Here is a 20,965-nt window from a genome sequence, read left to right as displayed (position 1 = left end):
ATTTCACATTCATGATGATTTCGCATGCGCATCAGCACTCTGATTTCACTTCTGGCAGAAGTGAAAGCTTCTGGGGCACCTGGGTGGCTCAGTCGGTTGAACATCTGACTTCAGCTCAGGTCATGATCTCACAGCTCGTGAGTTCGAGCCCTGCGTTGGGCTCTGTGCTGACAGCTCAGAGCCTGGAGCCTGCTTCGGATTCTGTGTCTCCCTCTCTCTCTCTGCCCCTAACCCACTCGCATTCTATCTCTGTCTCTCTCAAAAATAAATAAACATTAAAAAAAAAATTTAAAAAAAAAGAAGTGAAAGCTTCTTTGCTACACATGGACAAGGACTGGAGAATATCACAGGAAAACAGAAATAACAGTTAAGGGTGGTGGATGTTTTTATATGATAAATTCTCTGTTGTTATGACAGTAAAAATGAAGGCATAAATACATTATACTGTTAAAAATTGTTTCAAAGAATTGTGGTTTTTCCTATCATGTTTTTAAAGTATTATTCTTTAAAGCAAAGCAGTTTGTGTTGTGTTAAAGGCACGGATAAGTGAGACCATGTAGACAAAAACTCTCCCTCACAACCCCTGATCCCCAAAGACACTTACAGAGAGACTTCAAACCTTTATGAGTAGTTTTCTGAGAGCTGTGATCCTTATCTGGTATTTGTAAAAGTTCACATTCAATATCATAATTGCTTTGTCTTTACATGATATTTAATTTGCAATTCCAAATATCATTATATGGAAGCTATTTATCAAGAAGTGGCACAGGTTAACATTTCTTTTTGCCTTAGAAACCATTCAGTCCAACCCTCTATCTTGGGCAGAATACTTGCAAATATTCATTCATCCAGGCAGTATTTATCAAGAATCAACCATATTCCTGCCCAAGGAAACTCCGTCTCCCTAGGGAGACCGACGGGTGCCTATTTTTACAGGGTTTCAGGGAAGAAGATGTGAGTTGGAGGAGGACTGTTCAATTCATTGTAATCTAATGATCTACCAAGCATCTGTTATGTGCTTGGTGCTCTGCTTAGGCTCTGCAAATTCAGACATGGGGTGGTCTACAAGAGGCTTATAATCCTGTATGTGAGACAAGATCTAGAAAAAACTAAGCTTAGTAAAATAAAAAGCAGCAAAATGTGAGATGTTGCAAGAGGAAAGAAAAAGCACCCATGTTCTAAAGGGGCTCAGAGGAGGAGGAAGCACAGCCCATGGAGAAATCAGGTGCGGCTTTGGGAAAAACCATGACACTTTGCGGCCTAGAAGAGGTGGGTGTGACAGGCAGAGATGTGGGACATGTGGGTGGGGTTATTCCAGGTAAAGGAAACTGCACTCCAAGGCAGGGAGATAGCAGAGTGCAGGGTGCAGGCGGTTCTGTGCTGCTCAGAATGGCCAGCCCTAGCCCGCGTGCTCTGTGGAGTGCAGTGTGTGTGTGTGTGTGTGTGTGTGTGTGTGTGTGTGTGTGTGTATGTGTGTGTGTGTATGTATGTGTGTGTGTATGTGATTGAGGGGAGCTGAGCTGGGCAAAGACTACTTCAGCAGATATGTGGACAATAAATTACATTGGGGACACAGGAGAAAAGTGACCAGTTAAAGAGGCTGTCACTCCAGGGGTGGGTCACATAGGACATTTAACTTGGCAAAACTGGCTGTTAGTACTTTATATTGATATCATATAGGCTTTTAATACGTACAAAATATTATATAATATAAAGGCTTATTTGATCAATTTATTTAATTAACAAACATAAATTAAAATTTCGCTCTTTAAGACATCTTGTTGTAGAGCGCTGTGCCAGGGGAAAGGGCTGTAGGAAAGAAAAGGAGGGGCAGGCAGGAGAGGAGGGACAGCAGACTGGCCACAGACAGACTGCTGGGGTCCTGAGGACACGTGAGGGAGATCACAAAACACAGACAATAAAGCCACAGAGGAGTGCTGGGGGCTGTGGGGGACAGCGGTGCTGGGAGTTTTCCTGAAGGGGAATCCTGGGCAGAGGAGAAGCTCCTTTGGTGCATGAACACACTGGCTCCCTATCCATAGCCCCTGCTGGGAAGTTTCCTAGAGCTGAATTTAGCTGGGAGACCCTGAACTTGACCATCCATTAATGGGCAATGGTAGGGCCCAGAGACACCTGCAATAGAATCCCTGCATCTGTCCCAGATTGTGACCGGGGTGTCACCACGAACACCAACTCTACAGCAGGGGTTTTCTCACCGATGCCCTTTGTGATTACAGCTGGCAGATTTAAACAGGGGTTTTCCAAAACATGACTTTGGAGGAAAGCTCAATGACTGTTTTAGGACTTGAGAGTCATGCACCCTGAGGAGTTGGATGAAAAGGGGAGTTTGGGTGTTAGGGCTGCTCTGACTTCACCTCAAATAGGTGTCTTGGTAGGAGTCAGCCATGTTTCCCACCAGTCAGGCAGACAGGGATGTGCCTGAGGGGTGGCTGGGCTGTGAGGAAAGGAGGCGAACCTGGGGCCTTGAGAGGCCTAACTTCTGTCCCCGACTCACTCATGGACCCTGCAGAGATCTTAGCTGCGAGGAAGCAGAGTCATTACCACTTGGGTTCTGGGTTTGAATGTGTTGCCCTTTCCCCCAACACACTGGATCTAAATTATAACACTCTCATTAGCCTCTCTCCTAAAATGCCCGCATTTCCCGCAATTTGTCATGAGATTCCTTTGTGTGTTTATTGTTATTCTCTATAAAACTGTATAAGCCTCATCCGGGCACAGGCCATGCTTGTATTGTTCATCATTTTGTGCCTAGGGTAGTACCTGCCACACAGAATTATTCAGTTTGCTAAGTGAATAGATGGACCTGGTGAGCAACTGACGACCTCATTGGGTGTTTCTGGTGCACGTAAAGCACTTGGCACAGTGCGTGGCCATCATAACCACCTAATGGATGGTAACTTCACCTTAGGGCTTCTAAAAAACAAGGAGCTTGGACTGAATTTTCAGAAGTTAGAGCACAAAGTGGCTGACCACTGTCTCACTAGCCTCACCGTTTTGAGAATGGAAAACTCAGCACAGAGAGGGGGAGTGATTTACCCTGATAATCTTCTAGGAACTCTCCCCTTCATCTACCCCCTCAGTTTGCAGGCTCCAGGCTTGGTACTCTGTCTCAACTGCTAGGATTCTTGTTCTCTGTGGGCCAGGTTTTGACAGAGAAAGTACACCATATCAGTTCCCAAATCTTACTGATTCCCTAGGGATCAGCTTAAATGGCTATCTCCTCCAGAAAACCTTCCTTGGGCCTCTCGCAGCCAATAATTCCTCCTTATATTCAAGCGCCCAGCCCTCCATCTGGCTCAAGCGTTTCCTGCCTTTGCATTAGAGTGATAAGTGCATGCATTTATAAAACATTTACCTTCTTAGACACTTATCAGCTCCTTCTGGGTCAGGAACACATCCACCTCAACTTCTACAGGCTTCCCAAATACCTAGGGCCATCTCTGCTGTGTTTGTGTGTTAATGAATGAGTCAGTGAGCAAGATTTTCTGGCTCCCCTAAGGGCATGCCACTCTCTAACTGGTCAGGGCCATGAATTCATCTACAAAAGACCTGAGCATCCTCCAGCCAAGCTGAATCAAATGCAGCATCAGGGCTGTGATTACAGGACAAATCCATACAAAATGAATTTAGTAGTTGCACAGGGCAGAAGAAGCAGTCCCCTATTTCTACGAGTGGATAAATGATCCTGATTATCAGATCAGCAACAACAGCCTAAGAAAGGCCACATCTCCCCAGACCAATAGTGGTAGATGAGGCATCTTTTTAAATAAACCAAAAGGGTTTCCTCATCTATAAAAATAAATCAATGTTGTTCAGTGGCTTCATCTTGGCTCCGTTGTCTTTAGACTCTAGTATAGGCTGGGTCCCAAAGGCGCTGTTTTACGCAATGGAAACATTTTAGTAAAACAGGTTTTGAAAATCAGTGACACAGAACACTAGTGCTGGAGTAGACCTGAGGGGCCATTGGTGCAGCCTATACCTCAATTATTCCTAATCTGACTTATTTTCAGAGCTCCCTAGGCATAATGCAGGATGGTGCTAGTGAGTGGGCCTGGGGCCTTGCCTTCTGCTTATTTAAAGAGAAAAAGCGGTGGTGGCTGGGAGAACTGTGGGCCCAGACCATTTTCCTGACAGCATGGGTGCGCCTGGCTGTGATGGCCAGCCCCCACCCACTGACCACCTTGGCTCCAGCCTTCCACAGAGAACTCCTGAGTGGTGAGGAGAGGCCTCCTTAGCTGGGATCTGAGTGACCACAGGAAGTCAGGGGTCCAGGGCAGGGCAAGTCCAGTGCGAGTCCAAGGATCTTGGAGAATCACAGTCTGGCAAAGAGGTGGAGGCCTCCAGATGAGTGCTGGCCTCTCCCACCAAGTGGCTCAGAAAACAGGCTATGAAGGTTTGTTGCACCACACAGCCCTTCTCAAGCAATGAAGGATTCGATTTCTTACTCTTGCTAAGCACAGTCAGATATGCAACTGCTAATCAGCTTCTCAGCAGCCTGAGGTAACCAGGGCACTGCCCTGGTTGGATGTGATTCCAGCCAAGAGCATAGACGCTCAGCAGTCTCATTAGCCTGTGAGGCCTTTTCACAGATAGGATACCTGCTAGAAATTTTTTTTTTTTAATGCTAAAGGTTGTCCACAGACCTGCATTACTACCTTCAAAAACCCCAGGACGGGGTCCTCTTGCATCTAGCCTAAGACATGGTTTAAGAAAGAGGAAACAGGCCCAGTAATGCCATGCCTTAACTGAAGTCTGCATGAATTAGTGTCATCCAGACAATGCTTCTTGGGTGTGCAAGTAGACATTAACTCCCCAAGGACAGAGACCCTTTCTTTTCCGTCTAGACCAGCACAGTGAGTGGCCAAGAGTGGGGGAGGGGTCTGGTACCAGACTACAATTCTCCCTCCACTGTGTGACTGTTACATGACCACAGACAGAGCACTTAAGCTCTGTGCCTTGTCTTCCTTATGTGCTTGGGTAAAAATAGTGCCTCGGGCAACTCTGCCTCAGTTTCTTCTGCTGCAAAATGGGGGATATTCATTCAATGAGGCATACCTCATTGGATGGCTGTGAAAATAAAATGACTTAATATAGGTAAAATGCTTAGACTGGTGCCTGGCACTTAGTAAGTGCTCAATAAATGTTTTTAATAGCTTTACTGGGATATAATTCACACATTATACCATTCACCTATTTAAAGCGTACAAGTCAATGATTTTTTGTATATTCACAGATATGTGCAACCATCACCACACCCAATTTTGGACCATTTTTATTACCTCAAAAAGAAATCCTATAGTCTTTAACTATCACCTTCCCCCACCTCCCCTCCCATGTCCCTTCTTTTACCTAAGTAACCAGTGATCTATTTTCTGTCCCTAACCATTTCTCTATTCTAGACTTTCCTATGAATGAAAACATATAGTATGTGATCTTTTACGACTGGCCTTTTTCACTCAGTACAATGCTTTTAAGGTTCATCCGTGTTATAGCCTGTATCGGTATTTTGTTCCTTTTTATGGTTGAATAATATTCCATGGTATGGAGGTACCACATTTTGTTTATCCACTTGTCTATTCGGGTTGTTTTCCAATCATGACATCATAATGTCAGACCACAGAGTCATAAGGTAGCTTTTATGTTCAAGTGTTTGAGGAACTGCCAGATTGCTCTCCATAGCAGCTGCATCATTTTCCATTCCCCCCCGGAGTATATGAGAGTTCTGATATCTCCATCCTTGACCAATGTTAGTTACCTAACTTTTTCATTCTAGCCATCCTACTGGGTGCTAAGTGGTATCTTGGGGTTTTTATTATTTGCATTCTCCTGATGGCTAATGATGTTGAGCATCTTTTCATATGCTTATTGGCCATTTGGATGTCATCTTTGGGGGAAGTGTCTATTTAGATCCTTTGCCCATTTTCTAATTAGGATATTTGTCTTTTGAATTGTAGAAGTCCTTCATATATTCTGGATACAAATCCCTTAGCAGATATATGAATTGCAGATATGTTCTCCCATTCTTTGGGTTGTCTTTGCACTTTCTTGATGATGTCCTTTGAAACACAAAAACTGTTAATTTTCACAAAGTCCAATTTATCTGTTTTTTAATTTGTTGCTTCTGCTTTTGGTGTCATATCTAAAAATCCTTTACCAAACTCATAAAGGTGTATCCCTATGTTTTATAGTTTTTGCTCTTACATTTAGGTCTTTGATCCGTTTTGAGAAAATTTTCATATATGGTGTGAGGTAAGGGTCCAACACCATTCTCTGGCATGTGGCTATCCAGTTGTCCCAGTATCACTTGTTGAAAAGACTATTCTTTCCACATTGAATGGTTTGGGCACCCTTATACAAAATTAATTGGCCATATATGTAATGAGTTTATTTCTGGACTCTCAGTTTTATTCCAATCGATCTATATGTCTACCCTTGTGCCAGTACCACACTGTTTGATTATTGCTGCCTTGTAGTAAGTCATGAAACGGGAAGGTATAAGTCCTGTTTTCTTTTTCTTTTTTTGTGGTTTTGGCTATTTTGGGTTCTTTGAAATTGCACATGAATTTTAGAATCAGCTTGTCAGTTTCTACAAAGAAGGCACCTGGGATTCTGATAGGCATTGCAATGGATCTGCAGATCATTTCGAGGAGAGTATTCAATAAATATTAACTTTTTCCCCATATTTTTCTTCCTCCTCCTCTTCTTACTACGACCACCACTATTACCTTTTAGCATTATGAGAAGTAAATAAGATAACTCATGTGAAGTGCCAGCATGTAGTACGAGCCCAATACATATTTATTATTAGTATTTTTGTAGTCCCTGAGGCTGTCCGAGGCTGGCAGGAGAGTGGGCTGAGTGACCTCCACAGCCCCATCCTCCATGGTGACCACCCTGTATACAGGCTGTTCCCAGATATGTACAGGGAACTCCCAAGTCCGGGGCTTTTTATTTTCTCAAGTGTAGCTTCCCATTAAGGCTCAAGGCCAGGGTCTCTGCCAGCACCAGCACGACCTCAGCTCATGTTCAGCTCCCACAGGCCTGTAGACGGGAGCTCCTGTGAGTGATACAATCCACACACACTCAATCAAAATGCCTTCTCAGCTGCCTTGGCAAGAAAGGATGCTGGACTGCATGGTAAGGAACAGGTCTGATTTAGCATTTCTCAGACTTTGGTCACTCAAGGACCACCCTCATGATTTTTGGTCATAGCCATGTACCACCACACTCGATTAGCTTAACAGTTTAATATAATTCTATATACTAGAAACAAATATATCTTATTATTTAAAAAAGAAATTCTATATTGTTGCCTTAAATGGAAAGTCAGTATTACGTGCTTTAAATAGGAGATAACCATGAAAGTAAATACAAAGGAAACAAAACCATATAATAAAATGCTGTCTGTTAAAAGAAGATTAACAAGCCTTAGAGAAGGATGTTAAAAACATCTTAGTGCCCAATTGAAACTCTCTTCTCGACTTGATCAGAATGACTGGAAGAGAACAGAAGAGGGGCTCACTTCCTCCCACTTAGTGAGTGAACAGTATGCTATATGTACAGTCATGCCTGTACCTTCAATGTTCCACACTGAGACAGTGTTTTGAGAAGGGATGCTTCACCATGCCCCCCCCACCCCCAAGCTTTGCTGCTCAATCATACTGGCATTCCCTGATGGTGGGAATTATAACACAGGCTCTGGGCATCAGCACTCACCCAAGGTATTCTGGACTTACTGGGAAAAGTTCCATAGGAGCACTGCAGGGTCTGCAGACACGCGCTGCATGGCTCCTGGTGGGCTGCAGCAACAGAAATGCTCAGTTTTCAAGGTCTGCCCCTGCTTCATGAAGCAGTGAGGAGAGCCCGGACCACCTAGCACACAGAGTATGAAGAGTACAGAGCCCTAGAGAGAGCTGAATGGTGCCAATGCCACCTTCCTGGAAGGAGCATTGTTTCTCTGGAGGCATCTTGGCCTTGGCTATCACCTGCCTTCTCCCTCTGCACAAGGATGGCCATCCTGTGTGGAGACAAATCAAACTGGAGCCCGTGGAGAACTTGTCCTATTACAGTTTTCCAAAAATCCCTCCCACATCTGGGATCTGAAGGATGACATCACTTGAGGAGAACACCTTGGTCTGCTTCACAGTTCACAACCTTGTTACCCTCGGTACCCAGCCATGAGTAGCCTTGTGCTTGGAGAGAGAGAGGAAATCACAATCTAGACCAACCAATTAAACCAAGATCAACTCACAAAGCTCTTAGAATGTTGTGTAGGCATTTCATGGAGGAACTGGCAAAGGTCTACAGAAATGGGAAAAGTTAGATTTTTATATGAGATCCAGATAAAAGTCCTAGACAACAGAAGAAATGCCATCAAACATGTTCAAATTCAAATGTATACACATTTGGGACCCACCATCAAATAAAAGCATTAAACAGGGCCAGGATAGATTCATGGGACAAAAAAACAAACCATTTTAGGGAAATAAATAGTTGAAAACTGGTATCACCCAGGGGAGTGAAATTACTATCATGTTCATACCTGCCTCCCCCACAGACACGCGAAGGCAAGGCAACAGACAGGGTGCCCAATGATGGCTAGCTCAACTAAATTTGGATATGAGGAATAGCAGAACACTTTCCACCACTAGATGGACAAGCAAGGTCCAGGGAATGGTGTCCACAAGACAATGTCTCCATGCCCGGCTGGTACCTCTCCTGAGCCCTGTACAGACTGAGCCAAAACCAGTGAGAAGGCACTTCCCCAGAGGCTGCTGAGGAGACTTTCAGACACACTTCCCATCTCTTCCTCAGCCACGAGGGGCTGGTTGGAGCCCCTGCCCTGAACCCAGGGCGTGTTCTATGAGGCCTCCTGCTTCACTTTCCAGACCAGTCACCTGTTCACATTCTGCAGTTCCGGGAGACAATGACAGGTTGTTTTTCTGATTCAAAAGCTTGACCTACCTTTGTGGAGACAGGACACTGGTTCTGAATGGCCCAAGGACAGTTGCTAAGACCCTTCTCCTCCAAAGGCACTACCACAGCCTCTGCCAAGTTGTCTATCCTAAGATGCCGTATGCTGTCTTTTAATGAATAAACAGCAATCTTATTTATTCACCTTGGGAAAGACAACCATCGCTGAAGGCTACGGTGATAATTCACAATGACATTCAGAAGGGTCTGGCACCTAGATTGTACGTAGTGAGCTCCCACGTTAGCCAATCTGTTCTAAATATGAAAATTCTTAACTTTTTCCCCAGTATAATTAACATTCAGCAATTATCTCTAGAATTGATCACTGAAACAGTCCTTCATTAAAACCAGAAGAATATGATGGCTTAGAACCTCCAGATATAGGCGCAAAAGGGGGACAGATATTATCATCTGGTAGTATCTGACCAGTCCTTGTTGGCTCCGCAGGTAGGGGGACAGGGCCTGTCCAGTGCATCCCTACGACCTTCTCTGTCCCTGGAAGGTTTTTTCCAGCTGGAGTAAGCCTTGACTGGAGAAGGGAACACTGACCTGGCTGCTTTTTATTAAAGCATCTAATTACTAAAGAGAAATCTATTAATGCATTTTCTTTGCTGAGGCAACCTGCTCAGTGCTTCTGAGCAGCACCAAGGCGATTTCCCATGGTATATAGTGGCAAAGCTGGTGGTGTACTTTACAGAGCTGGCCTTCACCTTGGCCATGGCTCATGGCTGATGCACTGAATGTACTCATAATCACCACTCAGAGGCGGAAGTGTCTCAGGTGGTGTGATTGTGACTGGCTACTGCAAAACTTTCAAAGGTGCCCAAGATGTCAGTCTTTGATGCAATGGTAAAGTGCATTTTCTTTTTAAACTATCTCCTAAGACTACTTTTTTGAAGTTTATTTATTTATTTTGAGAGAGAAAGACAGAGAGAGAGAGAGAGCAAGCGAGCAGGGGAGGAGCAGAGAGAGAGGGAAAGAGAGAGAATCCCAAACAGGCTCTGTGCTGTCAGCGCAGAGCCTGACATGGGGTTCAAACTCCCCAACGGTGAGATCATGACCGGAGCCCAAGAGTCAGATGCTTAACTGACTGAGTCACCCAGGTGCCTCTCCACTTTTCCTTTAAAATGTTCATTTATTTATTACTTTTGAGACAGAGAGCATGAGCAGGGGAGGAGCAAAGAGAGAGGGAGACAGAGTGGACTGCACTGTCAGTGCAGAGCCTGATGCGGGGCTCAAACCCATGAACTGCAAGATCAGGACTTGAGCCAAAGTTGGACATTCATCCGACTGAGCCACCCAGGTGCTCTGTTAAGTGCATTTTCTATTGTCTCTGCTCTCTAATGGCAAGAAGGGAGAAACAGTAGGAAAGATCTCTCAATAGGTCCACATAGCACGCAAAGTGCTAGGCACCTGTATTTGTTGGTATGGTAAAATGTTCTATCTTAAGTGTAAGGAGGGGCAGAAGCACCTGGGTGGCTCAGTTGGTTAAACGTCTGACTCTTGGTTTTGGCTCAGGTCATGAACTTGTGGTTTTTGAGTTCGAGTCCCGTGTTGGGGGGGGGGAGGGGCTACGTGCTGACAGTGTGGAGGCTGTCTGGAATTCTCTCTCCCCACCTCTCTCTCTGCCCCTCCCCTGCTCACTCTTTCTGTCTCTCTCTCAAAATAAATAAACTTTAAAAAAAGGTGTAAGGAGGGATAACAAAATTATGTGTTTGGTTTCATACTAATTTTTGTTTAAGAACACATACACATGCATCAAAAGAAGTCTGGAAATATATACACCAAAATGCTAACTGCTTTCCTGGTTGGAGTCCAGATGATATTGAATTTCTTCCTTTTTTAAGTCTTTATATTCTAACTTATCTACAATAAGCAAGTGTTAATTGTGAATAAAAATGTTACGAAAAACAAATGTGTGTATGGAAGGGCACGCCGGAGCAACAGGTCTGAGCCTACGGCCATCTGTCTTATCCCCCTCAGGGTGGAGAAGACAGGAGCAGAAGTAGAGTTTCGGGGCAGCAATGGCTCTCTGGAACCTATTTTCCAAAAGAAGGACCTTTTCAACATTTTTTAAGTTTATTTATTTATTTTGAGAGAGAGAGAGAGTAAGTACAAGCATGGGAGGGGTGGAGAGAGAGGGTGAGAGAGAGAATCCCAAGTAGGCTCTGCACTGTGAGATCATGACCTGAGCCAGAATCACGACATAGATGCTTAACCAAGCCACCCAGGTGCCCCTCGACAAATTCTTATAGCTACACTGACATTACTAACATTAAAAAAGAATGTCAATAGGTTGCAAGGCAAGATTCAGAGACTATGGCACTGTTATCATATGTCTGCCCCTACCTGCCAACCTTGTCTCAGCTCTGAGATGTTAAAGCCTGGCTGTGCCTCTGAATGCATGCATGGGCAAGGACATCTGGGTGTCTTTGTCCAGGATGCACCTTTTTTTTTTAAAGAAAAAAAAAAGCATCCTTCTAGATTAAGATGGAAGAGAAGGAGCTGCCAACCTATATCTTAGCCTGTATCTCAAGTCCTAGGCCCTGTTGGCACCTCATACATAGGCTGTCACATATCAGGGAAGTCTGACCCTCTCAGTCCCACCCTTCGAAAACCTGGTCTGATGGCCAAGTATAAGAAGGATGCAACAAGACTACTGGAAAAAGTGCTCCCACTTAAGGGTGTATATGCATGTGGGTATCTGTAACGCCATTCATGATGGAGACCCTCTATCACATGAGACTCAGCCCATGTACCTCCTTTCCCTCTCAGTTCCTTAGAACATGGTAAAATGTATGAAATAATGCTTTGGGCTCAAAGCTTTGAGAAAACTGAAGAAAGGAGGTTATATCATAGCCAGTTATGGATTACACAGATGAGAATGTACAAGTGGTACCCCCAGGTACCAAGATACTGAACTTGGCTTTTTTATCCATTGTCAGCTGGCCTTGCAATGTACAGCTACTAAATAAACAAAAAAGGATTCATGTTTTAATTTAGATGACTCTGTGCCCCATAACTTGTCCATTTTTTCCCCCTGGAGCCACGGTGTTTGTTATTTCTTTGCAATTTCAGAAGTTATGAAATGATTCATGGTTTTGTTGGAGCTGAAGTCAACCAAAACCATTCATAATTGTGAACAATCTCTGTTATTGTTAGAGGGAAAATGCCAAGGCATCTGTGCTTCCCAAAAACACATGGGGGGGGGGAGAATTCCAGTTTGGAAATGGAACGGCTGTGTTTTTCCCTCTAGAGTTAAATTTACACAGACTGATTTCCAGGGAGATCATTGCGTTCTTCTGGTTGGAACAGTGGGGTGGCCACCAGAATGCATGATTTCTTCTCTCTCCTTCCTCTATCAGACATAGGGCATCCACGTGGTGACACTCTGCATACTGGTAATTACCCAATAAATGCCTGTCTCCCTACCAAGAGATAGGATTCATGGAGGTAGAACATCTATCTTATTCACCCCAAAATACAGCTCTATGTCTTGCACATAGTTAGTGCTTAAAAGAAATTATCTGTTGAATGACTGCACAAACCCCACCAGGCTAATGTCATTACTCTTTAGTGCTTTGATTCTTCATATTTATTTGTGTTGGTTGATAACATCTACAACTATAAGAGAGATTAATGTAAACAAAAACGAGAGAGAAGAATAAACTGATGATGATGGTGACGTCACAGATGCCGATGGCAAATACTCTCTGAATGCATTTTATGTGCCACCAGCATTCCACTTAATCCTTCTGATTTTATAAATTAGGTCCTATCATTCCCATCTTATAGATGAGGTAAGTGAGGCACAGATAAATGAAGGAAACTTATCCAGGATCACCCAGCAGTGGGCAGTGTAACTAGACACAGGTATCCAAATGTAAAAACACACATGCTCCACCAACACTGCCACCTGGCTAAAGTACTTCTGACAACCCTTTCCAGAATGTATTCGGAATCTGAAAATACTTAATGGTGTTAAAGCTTCATTCTCTATTGGTGAGTCTGGATTTGTGGAACAAACAAAAGCCATTCAAAGCCATAAGGTGTGTGATGATTACGGACGATCACTGAGTTTGAGAAAAAAGCTGCTGGTGTGACTATAATGTCATGAGACCAGTTTGCTCTGGGGAGTCGTGGGCCAGCCTGGAAAGAGCACTTCAGGTGAGAGAAGTAACATGGTACAGTAAAGTGGAGCACTGGACTGGGAGTCCTGACTTTTGTTTGCAGTTTGATCAAACACTGGTACTTTATCTCTCTGACCCTGGCCGATTAAACTGACTGGGCTGGCCTGGACCAGTGAGGTTCATACCTGTTGGAAATCATATCTGGGAATCTCTAAGGTCCCTAAGAAGGGCACTTCTATTTCCCCTTCCTCTCATTCAGTCTACCTCTGACAGTTAACCCCACAGATTCAAACTGATCAGTGTGTGCGTGTGTGTGTGTGTGTGTGTGTGTGTGTGTGTGTGTGAGAGAGAGAGAGAGAGAGAGAGAGAGAGAGAGAGAGAGAGAGAGAATTGTGGGGGGAACAGAAAAGATACAATTTAACATACGTTCCCTTCTCTTCAACAGTACTAAAAGTCTTCAATATCAACTACAGCCAGAATTGCCTATATCACTCATTTCTTTTCTTTAGAGGAGATCAATGTGGATTTGCCAGCAAATGTCAACCAGTTCAGCTTCTTCTGGAAAGATCTGAGAAGTAATGATGGGAGAACACTGTTTCCTCTTTACCTATGAAGCAGCATCAAGAATGACTGCCTGGACTCAAACAGAGACTGGGCTGACACAGTCTTTACCTTGAGACCAATGCTTAGCTTCCCTGTGTCAAAATACACTGTGACTCAGACTCACCAGCTCAGGTGAAAACAGGGGAGTCTTGATCCCTCTTTGTGATGATTTCAAATGACAAAGATTTACCAAGTCCTGTACATAAAGTGCCACTCTATTTCCCTCCCTGTTTGACACATGGCCATGAGATGCACACAAGTCCAACGATGAAGATCAATATCTTCCCTCCTGCCAAAATCAACGCACATTCCTCTTGGTCCAATAGGCTAGCTGCAAGGTGGGATTACTCTTTTTCTTAGTCCCAGGATAGAGCTAGGTGGTCAAAGGATAAAAGGACACAGAGGCTGAGGCCTGAGGAAGGCTGGGCACACTCCACATCTCCATCAAAGACCCATGAAAGTGAAGGTTCTCTCTTAGCAAGCATTCCACCATGAGCACTGCCTTTGGAGACAAGTTTTAGATTGGTATGTGTTCTAAGGGAACACCCTAGGAGCTGAGGGGAAATGACAGACGGCAGAGGCTGCCAGAGTGGAAGCCATTCACCTGCTGTGTGTCCTTGTGGCCTCTGTGGGCATCAGCTTCCTCCTTTGTAAAAGGGTGGGGTGGGGGGTACCTGGGTGGTTCAGTTGGTTGAGTGTCCAACTCTGGATTTTAGCTCAGGTCATGATCCTAGGGTTGTGGGATCAAGCCCCCATTCAGGCTTCATGTCCAGTGTGTGGTGCCTGCTTAAGATTCTTTCTCTCCCTCTGACCCTCTTCCCTGCTCACTCTCTGTCTCTGAAAAAAAAAGATTTAGAAGGGCAGGGTAGTTGCCCTTACTCTCTTGAAGCTCCTAACTTCTTTGTGATTCTAAATCTATTTCATGTTTCTTGACAATCTACATGGACTAAGTCTTTTATTAACATCCTGATGCCACATGCCACCAGAGGGAAGTCCTGGAATTTCTTTGAGGGAGTCACACTAGAAAAAATAACTCATCTCAAGAGGGCACAAATCTGATACCCTTTCCCCGGTCTCCAACTGCACCCTCAGAGTTGTGAGCTGTGGCTAAGCATCTCTGCCTGGTCAGAGAATGGGTGTCATCTGTGGATCTCAAGCACCGAGACCCATATTTAAACTCCCTGGGGAGCTGGGGGTAAGAGAGACATGGATAACATTTGCAGGGGAGACTGCTGGCTGAATATTCACAAGCCAGGTGCAGTTCAGCTGTAGATGGCCATGCACTTGTCACCCCAAGTGAAACGGGTCTCCGACCCAGACCACTGACCATGGGGAGAGAGGCAGGCTGGTCTCTTCAACTGTTAGGGCTAGAATGTGCTCTCTTGGGGGAATCTCTGAGTTGGAAAGGACCATCTGTCTGCACACCCACTGTGGTCCTAGAACAAGAGTGTTGTGGGGATGGTGGGCGGGGGGTGGGGTGGGTGCTGGTCTTCTTCTGAACCATATACCCTCAAGAACTCCATGCTCTCAGAGAAGACTTTCTGGATATGAGAAGCAAATGACCCAGGGACTGGGGAAAATGGAAGCTGCAGAACTGAGAAAAGCTGAGTCAGCTCTGAAATAGTTCACAGGCTCACCCAGGCTTTTGTCTTTCGTGAGATCTCTCCAAACTGGCTGTTAGAACCCCATGGGAGAGGCTGAGGAATCTCAGGCCTGGCTGATTCACAGCTAACCTCTCTTTTCAGCTGTACTTCCTGAAAGACAGCGTTCAGCTGCAGGCCTCCAGCATTTCTGTCCACCCCCTCTGCAGAGATCAGTCTTGATGTGCATCCCTCCCCAATCCTAAGTATCCCCAGCCTAAGACATTCTGGGCCAGAGGGCTAAGGCCACGAGTCTGGCTGGTCACGCAAGTTTTGCTCAGGCCTTTGCCACTCCCTAGACTGGTTGCCACCGGGTCCTCCAGCCAGAGAGGGCGAGACAGGTAGACTCTCCTTGGGGTGTCACCGGACACCAGGAGGGCTGGGCCACTCACAGTCCTTAAAAATACCAAAGTCTAGGTAAACCCTGGCTCCTTTAGGAATAAAACAACGTGGGTGTAGGTGTCTGGATGAACACACTGCCACGGAATGGAGAGGAATCAACCACTCAGCTTAGGTATCCCAGGCAGAGTTGAGGTTACTGAAGGCAAAGGGAGGCCAGGGGCAAATCAATATCACGGCTTCCCAGCAGAGCCGGGTCAGCACAACATCTGGGCTGCTTATTTTGGTCTCGTGCCTCGGTTTTGTTTCCTCAAGAGAAAATAAAATCAACACCAGCAGGCTAAGGGTTCACATGCCATTTTGTGGTGCAAACCCCAGAGGAAGGAATGTGGAGCCTTTGGGGGGCAAGAATGCTAAGGTGGCCAAAGGGCTCTTGGTCCTGCTTTGACAGCGAGGACTACTTCCCCTTCCGGAAAGCAGCTCCAGAGGCAGCTTCGTTCCTGTGATACTGCACAAGTGGTTCTCATGCTGGCAACTCTCTGGCTGGGGCAAACACAGACCTGCATGCAATAACCAGGAATAGAAATCCACAAGGCTTGGAACCTCGAGGCCTGAAACGTTCAGATGACACCGTCACCTTCCAGGAAATTGCCTCACGCTCTGCTTCTGAGTTCCACATTGTGACTTATATCCTCTCGGGTGCTGGCTCCCCACTGATGCACAGGGAGGATAGGGCAGAGGAAGTGAAAGCCTCGCCCTGCAGAAAGCAGCTCATTTCTAACCTGGTGCCTGCTCAGCTGGAATCTGATTCTCAGAAACATGCTTTGCTGTCCATACAGAGAAGACCATCCATTCAATTTCTCGGTCAGTCAGTGAGTCTTTACTAAGCATCTACTATGTGCCAGCCCCTGTTCTAAACACTGGGGGTACAGCAGTGAACAAAACAAAGTTGATGTCTACACAGAGCTCTCATTCTAGTGATAGTAACAGTAACAGTAAGTGCTCAGGAGGTATTGGAGCTGCACTGCACACCATCCTAAATGCTACACAATGATCTCACGTAAACAAACAGTCTTGGGCAGATACTGCGGGCACCCCATTGAACAGGTGAGGGAACTGACACTATAGCCAGATGAAATAACGTTCCCTGGTCATGGCAGGATTCAAACCCACGGAAGTGCAATGACACCTGCCTCACAAACTATGTGAACATCTTTGATGCGGTTTCCTGATGGTGACTTCGGCTTGTCTTGAAAGCCATTTGTGTAGAGGACGTGTTTGGCTGTACTCACAAAATGGGAAGAGGCCGTAGGCTGTCTTAAGACAATAAAAACAGAATTATAAGTGTAAAGAAGAGATGTCCTTGTGAAGCTGTCATTCTTCTGTCCTTCTAGGAAGAAGAAGCAAAGGCTAGTTGGGGGCACCCTGCCACACGCCTTTTGAGGAGGTCAGTATGACTATTTTTTCCCCCAGTATATTTACTATTAAAGTAAAAAAACCCAGGAGTGTATAAAATAATAAGTAAAAGTTGGGTATTAACTTGAGTGAGTGATATAGTTGGTCTGTGGTTGGAGGAGACCAGATCTGTGAGAGGCTGACAGTTTTCAGGCAAAAAGAGTTCTGAGGTCAAACGAGTGTGGGAAACTGAGTTGTACAAAAAGAGCTGCTGGGAGTTTTTTTAACTACAGAACTTCTCAGAGCCTTTAATATGCTAAAGACCATTGTGTTTCTCCAAGATGGGGATTTAATCGGCAGGATTTTCTAGACTTAACTTGCCTTACAACTATTTTGTGAGGGGGTTTAGACCACATGTTAAAAGCTCATGCAATCAGAATTCCAAGGAATATGAACTTGGGAAACACCCGGCCCACTGGAACCACTTTCTTTAGCCTGAAACATCATTTGTCTCACTGGGCACGTTTCTGAAAATGTATGAACTTCTCCAGCAACTACCTCAGAGCTATAAGGCTTAAGGGGGTCAGTCATGTTAGAGCAGACATCAGGAGGCCCTTGCCAAGGTTTCGGGGATTGTTGTTGTTATTATTATTATTATTTTTGTAGGGGAGGCTCTAGGAGGGAGAAAACATCAAAAGAGCAACAACAATAGTGAAGTATGAATTTTTAAAAAAAGCAGGTTCTGGTCTGGTCTGGGCTCTGCCGTTGTCTTGCTGTGTGCCCTCAGGGAGGTCCTTTATCCACTCCAGGCACTGGCCCCACTCACCTTTCTGCAATAGATGGGAATGGACCAGATGGCCCAGGGGCCCCTCTGGCTCCCACAATCTCTTTCTCCCTATGATCTGACACCCGGTGGCAGGCAGCACGGGGTGACGCTGTAACTGAGATACACCTGCCTCCTGGGACCAGGCTCACCTTGCCAAGGGCCCTGCCCTGTTAGGGGGAAGCTACTGGGCCTCAAAGGACCAGAGGCCCTTTGGGAAATATAGGTTGGGCCACCAGGGAATCAAAAACCCTTGACTTCAGATGCCAGTGCCTAGTATCAAGCTCGGTGAGTTTCAAAAGACTCAGAGTCTGTGGTCAGATTTATGTAATTGGTTCAGAAATGAGGGGGATATTCACTTCTTTTCCTTGATCCAGTCCCTCCCAGTTGTTCCCCCAAATACGGTGATCTCCCTGATTCTACCCTATCACCACCCCTCCTTCCCACGGCTACCTGACGGTCTGTAAGCAGCTCCATGTGCTCCACATCCTGCAGAGGCCCCCAGCCCACACGCTTCTTCTTGCCCATTCCATATCTCTTGATCTTTCTCAGAACTGCCCGATTCCTTCCAGTACCTCCGCACCATACTTATTTCTTCCGATCCCTCACAACCCCCCATTCCTCCTTTTATTCATTCAACAAATATGCATTAAGCACACAGAACATGCCAGGTACTCTTCTAGGTTCTGGGGATATGGCCGTGAACAAAGCAGACCTGGCCCTGTTCTTCAGGGAACATATGTTCTAGAAAGGGACAACAGAGAATGAGCAAATAAACACATGAGAGGTCGTGGCAGGTGAAGAATTAAGCAAAGGAAGGGGACAGTGAGTGATGAGGGGTGCTATTTTAAAAGACAGGCTTTCATTTTAAAAGAAGGCCTCCTGGAAGAGGTGACATTTGGTTAGAGACCTGAATGAAGGTGGGTAGAGTGAGCCTGTTCTGAGCCCACCTCCCAGTGGCTCCCCAAGTCAGCCACCCTGGGCTTCAGAGGTTTGGGACCTGGCTGGGCTGGGTCTGAACAGGGACCAACCAAGTTCTTCAGAGACAGAGTAAGCCAAACTGCCCAAGTAACAGCACGTCCTCTTTTGGACTTGAATACTCTCATTCTCTTTGCCTCTTGCTGTGTCTTTGGGCCCTGGCTTCATGATATATCCATGAAGTGGAGGATGTACCAGATCACAGTGGGGCAGGGCCTCAGTTTCCCATCTGTGAAATGTGTGAGCTGGATGGAATCTAAGAGCCCTTCCAGTTGTAAACCACTGTATGCCTCTGAACATGCATGGGTTGTGCTTCTAGAAGGAGGCCAACAAAGACACACAGACTGAAGAAACGTCACCCAAGACCCAGCGGAATGCTGTTACTCCCTCCTTAGAGAGGTGATGGGAAACTCCGTCACTGAAGCATTAACCTGACAAGAGGTCCCTTCCCAAAGGCCCTTAGCTCTCCCGACATCAGAGTCTTGTAGGCCATGTCTCTGCGGTCTGTTTCACATACCACCTTGGACCTCTGGTTTATAGAAAACAAACCATAAAGGTTATTCCAACAGCTTCAGGGCTATTGCATTCTCTCCCCACCCACTCTCTGACTGGGGATGAAGGGCAGAGCTATAAAATCTGCTTGAGAGGTAAGCCCTTATCAGGGGGCCAGGCAAGGCACTGTTTGCTGAAGGCCCCATTCGCCCAGGTGCAGCCACCATCCAGGTCTGAAACAACAGATGGCCCGGACTTGGAAGTGAACATCCCGTTTCCTCTGGACAAGCCATGTTTACACAGGGACAAGTGGCACGAGATCCCGCTGAGGGGATGGAAGAGACCAGGCCCCACACCCGGCTCCACTGTGGTCTTTGCACACTGGGCTGGATGACTTCTGGTATATAAAACTCACACCAGGAGCTTACCACCCACGAGCAGCAGCTCTAATGGAAGTTCAAAAAAACAAAACAAAACAAAACTATAATGTAAGTAGCTAAATAATCAAAAGCATCATTTTTACAGTAAAACAAACAAGACGAGTTTGTTTTGTGATATGAATTTCACATGGGGTTTTAGAATAAAAAGCCAGATATCACAGAAACTCTGGGCCTGAAGTAGGCTGCTTCAGGTGATGTCCTTTGACCTCCCTGGGCATACACCCCTCTTCCAGGAAGGCTCTCTGGTCGAAGAGCCCGAGAAGCTTTAGGAACATAAATAGCGGGGCTTTCTTCCATCCCCAGATATTCACTGGGTGCCTGCCACGGTTTTAGGCACTTTCCAGTGAGATTCACTTAAGTTTCTGGGCCAAGTGTTTCTTTTGTTTGTTTGCTTTGATTCCATAAGATTGAGATAATGAAACTTGCCTCACTGGGTTATTGTGAAGATTAGGTTCTTTCTTTTTGTCTGTCTATCACCTCCTAGAACAGTACCTGGTGGTCAGCAGAGATCCCATTACTTGTAGCTTCTATCCCCCAACAATCAGTAAAGACAACTGTGGTGTCTTCCAACAAAGCAGACATTCCTTAAAAAGATTCTACCTCTACTCTCTAATCCTCCTTTTGAGCATTAAAGTCATTTTTCATTTCTCCTTCATCACAAAGGTTCACTCAGAAGCATTCAGTTATACAGAGAAAAGGAAATTCATTCAATTGACAAATATTTGTTGAGTTCCTTCTATGTGCCAGGCACACAGCAGAGAACAGCTGATCCCTGCTCTCATGGAGCATACATGGGGAAACACAGATAATGAACAAAAATATATATATACATGTCAGAGGATAGTAAGTACTTTCAGGAAGAAAAAGGCAGAGAAAGAGAAGAGGTAGTAACAGTAGGGTGGGATGCTGGTTTACGTGGGGTGGGTGGTCGGAAAAGACCTAAGAGAGAGACACTTATGTGGACCTGAGGAAGTGAGGCAGTGAGGTGAGGAGACGTGCTCACAGCACGCAGCAAACTAATGAGCAGACCTGGGACCTAAAACCAGCCAGGCTCTTCCCACTGCACTAGCCCCAGGCCAGCAGGCTCGGGTTGAGAGTGGGTTGGAACCAGAGGGGGTATGCTCCCGTGAT

The 20,965-nt window shown here is 45.5% G+C and overlaps 1 protein-coding gene and 1 long non-coding RNA gene across 6 annotated transcripts in view; one reads left to right on the top strand and one right to left on the bottom strand.

The window, feature by feature from the left end:
• The window catches only part of GNAO1 (G protein subunit alpha o1), a 170,599-nt gene that overhangs the window by 114,985 nt on the left and 34,649 nt on the right, over nucleotides 1–20,965 (bottom strand). The gene's annotated exons all lie outside the window — the stretch shown is intronic.
• Nucleotides 16,379–20,965, top strand: part of LOC111558065 — a 32,425-nt gene continuing 27,838 nt past the window's right edge. For all 3 annotated transcript variants that reach the window (XR_006590116.1, XR_006590115.1, XR_002738573.2), the window contains exons 1-2: nucleotides 16,379–16,570; nucleotides 17,101–17,153. This is a non-coding gene — a long non-coding RNA (uncharacterized LOC111558065). The remainder of the gene's footprint in view (nucleotides 16,571–17,100; nucleotides 17,154–20,965) is intronic.

The sequence above is a fragment of the Felis catus genome, chromosome E2, assembly GCF_018350175.1.
Source record: "Felis catus isolate Fca126 chromosome E2, F.catus_Fca126_mat1.0, whole genome shotgun sequence".
In the NCBI taxonomy this organism is placed as follows: Eukaryota; Metazoa; Chordata; class Mammalia; order Carnivora; family Felidae; genus Felis; species Felis catus.
The sequence above is the reverse complement of the archived record's forward strand: the minus strand, read 5'-3'. Positions and strand labels throughout refer to the sequence as shown.